This window comes from Rutidosis leptorrhynchoides, chromosome 10 (genome assembly GCF_046630445.1).
Source record: "Rutidosis leptorrhynchoides isolate AG116_Rl617_1_P2 chromosome 10, CSIRO_AGI_Rlap_v1, whole genome shotgun sequence".
Lineage (NCBI taxonomy): Eukaryota > Viridiplantae > Streptophyta > Magnoliopsida > Asterales > Asteraceae > Rutidosis > Rutidosis leptorrhynchoides.
Window position 1 is genome coordinate 107608609 of NC_092342.1, and position 7698 is coordinate 107616306.

Here is a 7698-nt window from a genome sequence, read left to right on the forward strand (position 1 = left end):
TAAGGCCTTTAGCCACCTGGTTTCCATCTTATGATATATTGTCAGATTGTCTCTTGAAAAATGAAGTAATTTTGTTTGGTTGTGTCTTTTTACCTCCTTTTAAAAATTCAGGGTTAAAAATATTACATAAGACCATCACTAAAAGTATGTGTTAATGGCGTGTTAGGATTGAGTACGCCTCTAGTGGGGAGTGTTGTGTTGGAAAATCGTGTGTACTTTTAACAATTCAGATTAACGCAGCGGATAGTTAAAAATAATAATCTTTTATTATTTCATAAAACATTTACAAGATTAAATATTCATATATTTAATTAAACATGCACACGATTAATTTATCCAATGAGATCCAGTTACACCATAATAATTGTCAATAATATAAATACAAAGTGAGTTAACGATATACCTTTCTTGAAGAAACTGATGAGATGGAGAGAAACTTATGATCAAAGAATATGATCGTCTCTTTGGATAGTTCACTACACTTTCAGACAACGCCAATGGATGCTAGTCCAAACCCAAGTAACTTATTAATATAATCAAGTTATATTAATAAATAATTAATACTCCATACTACGTAAACTATCGTTTGACTCTTTTGAAAATAAAAAGAAACGTAAAAGTTTCTTTTGGTTTTGTGTCCCACAAGAGAGAAAATGGGATCTTTTGCTTTCAAGATATGTGTTTGAGAATTGCTTTTTCCATATCCTTCGCTAACCAAAAAGAAAGAATATACATATATATATATACATATATATATATATATATATATATATATATATATATATATATATATATATATATATATATGCAAAAGTAAACCACCTTTTTTAAAACACGTAAACATTGTTTTCAAAATATATTTGGTTACTAACTCTGATCCCTTTTCCTTTACGTAGCCACCAAGACAAATAATATTTACATATTGTTTATTATTTAATTCAACATTAAATATTTATGTTATCATAATTAATTAATTCAAAATTAATTAATCACTCAATAAATTTGTAATGGAGTATTTTAACTTGTTTCGTCACTTGGGTAATATATATACATCATATACATATATAGTTTAACGTCTAGGTGTATATATGTGTGACCCCAAAGGCTCAAATGAATTTAGCCATATAGTTGTATGTTGTACCTTGCACATTAATCCTACAGACTCCAACTTGTGCATTGTACAACACCAATAAACTATACAAACAATGGATACCGTCTAGCAACAGGCCATTGCTCCTAAATTCATGTGATGGTAGTTTCTCAGAACTCTTTATAGTAAGTGTTAAATGTCATTCGCCCTTTTGTTTCAGATACTTTAGTTAAACTTGAGATATGGATCATCGGTCATTCTCATTTGTTTAACAATATTATTTCTCGATCTTAGAATTGAATTAGATCACCAAATTAATTAAGTATCATCTTAATTACATCTGGGTGTGGCCACACAAATATCTTATTCATTCATAGAGGAGCTCAAAAGTATCTAACTCCAAACATTTCGGAGGAACAAATCCTATATTGCATACACGTGTCTGTCACGAGCTTTACATTATACCCAATAATGGCCTTTAATACAGCCTTATTCAGGAAAATGTTTAACCATATCAAAGTACAATGTTCCACACATTAAAACTGGCGTGCATCTCAAGTCTAAGGACAAAAAGACATAATCACTAAAAGATTCACTATTGACTACGATCCATGTAGTGACATCTCGGATGGGTCATTCTAATATTCATGATCAATGAATACATATGAATTTTAGTCTCTACAAATTAACTATTTATCATCAATAAATATAACCAACTATTCATATTAATCTTAGTTCATGTTATTCCCATAACATGATTGATTATGGAGATTTTGAATAATCAACAATTACTCATGGATTAAACATGATAATATAGAACACAGTGATATAAATAAAAATGATCATACCATCAATATATCAATTCATTATGATAAAACTGTATAATGTTCCAAAAATATCCAAATACTAAATTACAAATTAAAAAGATCAGCAGCATAACGAAGTCCAATACTTCTAGCATGATCATCATGCTTGTTGTGTGTCATGGGCTTCGTGAACAGGTCAGTCACATTTTCATCTGTATGAACCTTAAGAATACTAATATCATTCCTCTTAACGACTTCTTGAATGTAGTCAAACTTTCGAAGAATATGTCTGCTACCTTTACGTACACGTGATTCTTTCGCAAGAATAATAGCACTTGAATTATCACAATACATTTCCATAGGGAATTCAATGTTGGGAACTACTTCGAGTTCAGCAATAAACTTCTTAATCCAGACAGCCTCTTGAGCAGCTTCTGAGGCATCAATGTATTCTGCTTCTGTTGTAGACTGTGCAACTGTGCTCTGCTTTGAGCTTCTCCAATCAACTGACCCGCCATTCATGACAAAGACATACCCTGACTGGGATCGAGAATCATCTCGATCAATTTAGAAACTAGCATCCGTATAACATCTAATACTGAACTCTTCTTCCAAACCACCGTAACCCAAGAACATATCTTTAGTTCTTCTCAAATACTTAAGAATGCTCTTAACAGCAATCCAATGTTCTTCACCTGGATTCTGTTAATAACGACTCGTCAAACTTAATGTAGTGACCCGAACTTTTCCATGTTATATATATTAAATGAAATTGATATTTACATGATTAAATGTTTCCAACATGTTAAGCAATCAAACTTGTTAAGACTTGATTAATTGAAATAGGTTTCATGTAGACAATTGACCACCCAAGTTGACCAGCGATTCACGAACGTTAAAACTTGTAAAAACTATATGATGTTATATATATGGATATATATATATATATATATATATATATATATATATATATATATATATATATATATATATATATATATGTATATATATATAACATTATATTATGATAAGTAAGTATCTCACTAGGTATATTAACAATGAGTTATATACATAAAAATGAGACTACTAAGTTAAGAAACTCGAAACGATATATATAACGATTATCGTTATAACAATGTCTTACTAAATACATATGGATCATATTAAGATATGGTTACATTACATTTAACATGATAAAGTGATAATTATATATATCATTAAGTATGTTAACAATGAACTGCATATATAAAATAAGACTATTAACTTAAAGATTTTCGAAACGAGACATATATGTAACGATTATCGTTTTAACGACATTTTAATGTATATATATAAAACGACCCGTTCATATCACTATAAATGCAGTACATTATTCATTGGTCCCATAGCGAGGTATTTGACCTCTATATGATACGTTTTAGAAATTATTGCATTCGTTTCATAAAAAGCACACCATTATTATACATAATGCATGTTTTAAACAAGTGGGTGATTATTTAAGAAATAATCCCCATAATACATCGGTTTCCAAATACTACACACGTGACATAAAAGTTGAATATAATACATGACGAAGGTTTTATTGAATGCAACACTTCATTTAAACAAAAACGTGAGACTCCATGCACAGCTTGCTCAGATAATGCAACATCGGAAGACTTTCTTAAGGATCTGAGAATAAACATGCTTAAACAGTCAACACAAAGGTTGGTGAGATATATAGGTTTAGCATCGATATAAATATAGACCACAAGATTTCATAGTTATAAATATATGTACACTCGCAAGTGTATAAAAGTATTCTATAAGTTGTTGAGCGCTTTGGTAACCATACTTAACTATTAATGTAGCATATTCCCTTTATTATGAAATCTCCCTACACTGTACCAAGTGTAGTAAAAACGAAGTACTATGCAACCGTTTACGATACTAGAACGACTAGCCCAGTTGGGGTTGTCAAACCCGATAGATCTATCAATAGAATTCGCGCTTACATGTTCTTACAACATGTAAATTTTAGTTACCAAGCTATTAGGGAAGATATGCAAGGTGGTACAACTCAACGTAGAATATAATTTAAGCACTTGTGTCCATAGCATAAAACATAAAATGCATGTATTCTCATCCCAAAATATTTGTAGAGTTTAAAAATGGGACTATATACTCACAGTAGTAAAAGTATATTAATAATAAGTTTTCAACTTATTAAAAATATGACCGTCGTCCTTGGATTCACGAACCTATAACAATAATAACGATTCAGATAATAATACGACATATAAATAAAATAAAGCAAGTTCATAGAATACTTATATAATAATTTTTAACATTTTATGTTAGTAGTCCATTGTTAGTAGTCCTTTGTTAGTAGTCCAAAATAGTCCGAAAAGTCCAACAGTCCAATAATCGGTATATATATATAATCTTAGAATTACCCCACGACGTATTGTATACGTATTGTCTTTGCATCAACCCAGAGATGTATTGTATACGTATTGTCTTAGAATTAACTAAGACGTATTGTGTACGTATTATCTTAGGATTTATCAAAACGTATTGTATACTTATTGTGTTAGGACGTACCAAGAATATTATTATAGATATATACAATCACAGAATTAACCAAGATTATAATATTTTGTTATACTACTGATAACATGTCCAAATATATATAGGATATAGGAAAAGTTAACAAGGATATGGTTAATATAGTTTTTATAATATAAATTTCGTCCATACAACGTTAATTTTAGCAGATTTTGTTTTGCTCGCCAAATATTCATTACAACTCCGTTTAAAGTGAATCAAATTGCTATGGATTCATTAAGAAGTATATTTTACAAAACCAATTCTAAAATTTCATCCAAAGTAGTAATTTTTAGAGCTTTATCCTCTTTTTGTGTCGGTGGACAGATTTGGAAAAATCCCGGCATCCACCCAATATATGATTTTTGATAAAATACTTCCACTTTGTCTAAAATCATGAAAAAATACTGGAAGTATTATTTACATATATTAACATATTTCCAAAGTTTTAGCCTCGAACTCAAAGTCTAAGATAGGTTTTTAATTCCCAACCCAAAACAGCCCGCTTTTTACCGAATGGAGATTAAAGGATATATGTTAAGTTTCAAGGTGTTCTTCATATGTACAAGTTATAAGTTCTTATATTAACTTAATATAGCATCATAATACATATAAATAAGTGTTATTAGAGTTAAGTTAGAAAGATTAGATTAGTTTTTCAAACAAGCTTGGTGTTCACCAAAACAAGTTCTAGTTTTACAAGTTTTATAAGTATAATAAGATAGCAACTATACAAGGAATTGAACAAGGATTTTGAGAAGTATTTTACCTTGATTATGAAGAGGAAAGTTTTCAATATTAAAGTATGATATGAGAGCATTCAAGTGTATGTTTTTAGTTTAAGAAAATGTGGAGTAAAAATGAGTTAAAATGGTCCTTATTTATAAGCTTATAATTTTGGCTTTTAGTGAAAATATCTAAGATAGGTTAAATTGTATTAAGTTATGCATGACATATTAAATTGACTAGGTCATGGATGACAAATTACACAAATATTTGCAGATTTCTATTGGTATATACCAATAGTAAATACTTCTAGAAGCTGTGTATAATACGGGTAAAAATACCGTATGAATGCGAGTAGAATTCTTTGAGGAAATTGAACGAAAATACGAGTATAGCTATCCTTTATATGTATTGGTATATTATAAAGTGTATTTAATACTTGTAAGAATGTATTTACACTCGTAATACATTATATGTAAATACATTTTAACATAAGTTAATTACGTCGTTTAAATAGTAATATATATATATTGTTTGAAAACTCTTTAAATTAGTAGTATGAAAATATATATATAATACTTTGTTAATATACTTAATGGGATATTTAATTATCATATTTTGAAGTTAAATATATATAAATCCATATATATACACAATAATTAAACAATTAAACGATTAAATCAAGTTATGACGTTCGTGAATCGTCGGAATAAAAGGGTGACCAAAAGCTTGTGTAAAACTCTTTTTGGAGGTTCAAGATTTATTAAAATTCATTGCTTATCAAGTCAGAATTATATAAAGATTAAGTTTAAATTTGGTCAGAAATTTCCGGGTCGTCACAGTACTTACCCGTTAAAGAAATTTCGTCCCGAAATTTGATCGAGGTCGTCATGGCTAACAATAAGAATATTATTATGACGAATATAAGTTGATTCATAGGGTTTTATCATGATTGAGAAATATGGATAAAATAATTCGATTACTCGAAACGTATGAGTGAAGCTATCGTAAAAGAGTGAAATGAGAAAATAGGGATTCGTCTTATCTTTTGATGCCATCACGGTTGATCTCCGGATTAAAGAAAATCTTTGTAATATATATAAGATTTGATTCTTCAGCGATTAAGGAAATTATGATCCTCTTCGATTTAATGCAATAATCTGTCTCGATTTCTCTGTCGGATATTTTACTATAAATCAACCTCCTACGTTTCCTTATTTCCACATTTCCCATCTTTTATACTTTCTTCCTTTCTTCGTACTTCCAAAACATTCGTCATATGCTCCATCCAGTTTTAATTCTTGATATATTCTTGACTATCACATCTGTCATTCTTCTTTTTCATCTTCCACCGAAGGAATCCGTTAATTTCTACTATGCTCTTGGGTTTATAGTGTTCTTAGTTTTCCCGTTTCTTTATATTGCTATACACATCGATATACACGGTTTGTAATTTTTGCTGTCTTCATGCTTATATTTTTCCTTATATTTTGGAGTTTCATGCTTCTGTCTTCTTTTCTCGACTTCAAGTCCAGCAAATAATGGTCTAGAATTCATAGATATGAAATTCGGAATGAACATAGCTAATGCTCTAAGATAGAAATTGTAATAGCACAATTTGACTTGTGAAATTACCAGAATCCAAAGAAAAAGATAGAACTATCAATAGAATATGTTCTTGATATGTTTAGAGATTAGTTTGAATGTAAGAGTCATGTAACATGGCACATGATGATGTTATGGTCTGTGAATCATTACGTTCCATTTAGAAACTCAGCATGACTTACTGTAATATAATCACGTTGATCAAGTGTCATTATATTATACTAACTCTTGCTTCAGTTCCCAACATTACTTCTAAAACATTCATACTTTACACTCAAAGGTTTCAGATATTTAGAAACTAAAACAGTTTTCTTTATGATGTGATACAGATAACGCGAAGGAATAAATGATTTCAGATAAGAATGGTTATAAAAATATCTTCAGAAATATGAAGGATATTTATAATGGAAGATACGATGATATCTTAGAATATTTAAGATAAGAGGATGGTGAAGAATATTGTCCGCAAGGGTTTTAGAGTAAGGAGCAAGGTATTTGCTAAGGATTTTAGCAGACACCGAATCATTTGGATTCTTTGAAGGTAGATCTCGTCCTTGTGATTTGTCCACAGCCTCCTTCAGGGTTTGCTTAATCCTTTTTCCAGTTCCAAACCTTCTCTTTTTCTGTGCTTTGCTAACACGATATTCTTTATCATCAACTTTTGACTGTTACGGTTGTCTACAGTTTCTGCTGCTTCATTCAGCTTTTTCAAAACTTCATAGTACTGATTCGTAGGCTGAAGTGCTATTCCGGATTTCAGAATTATAATTCCAGAAAATAACATTATATGTATATGCAGAAATGATGTGAGATTCAAGAATAATTATTGATGCTTCCTGGGGTTTGGTATGACAATTATTGTTACAAGATGTAGATGGGTACATG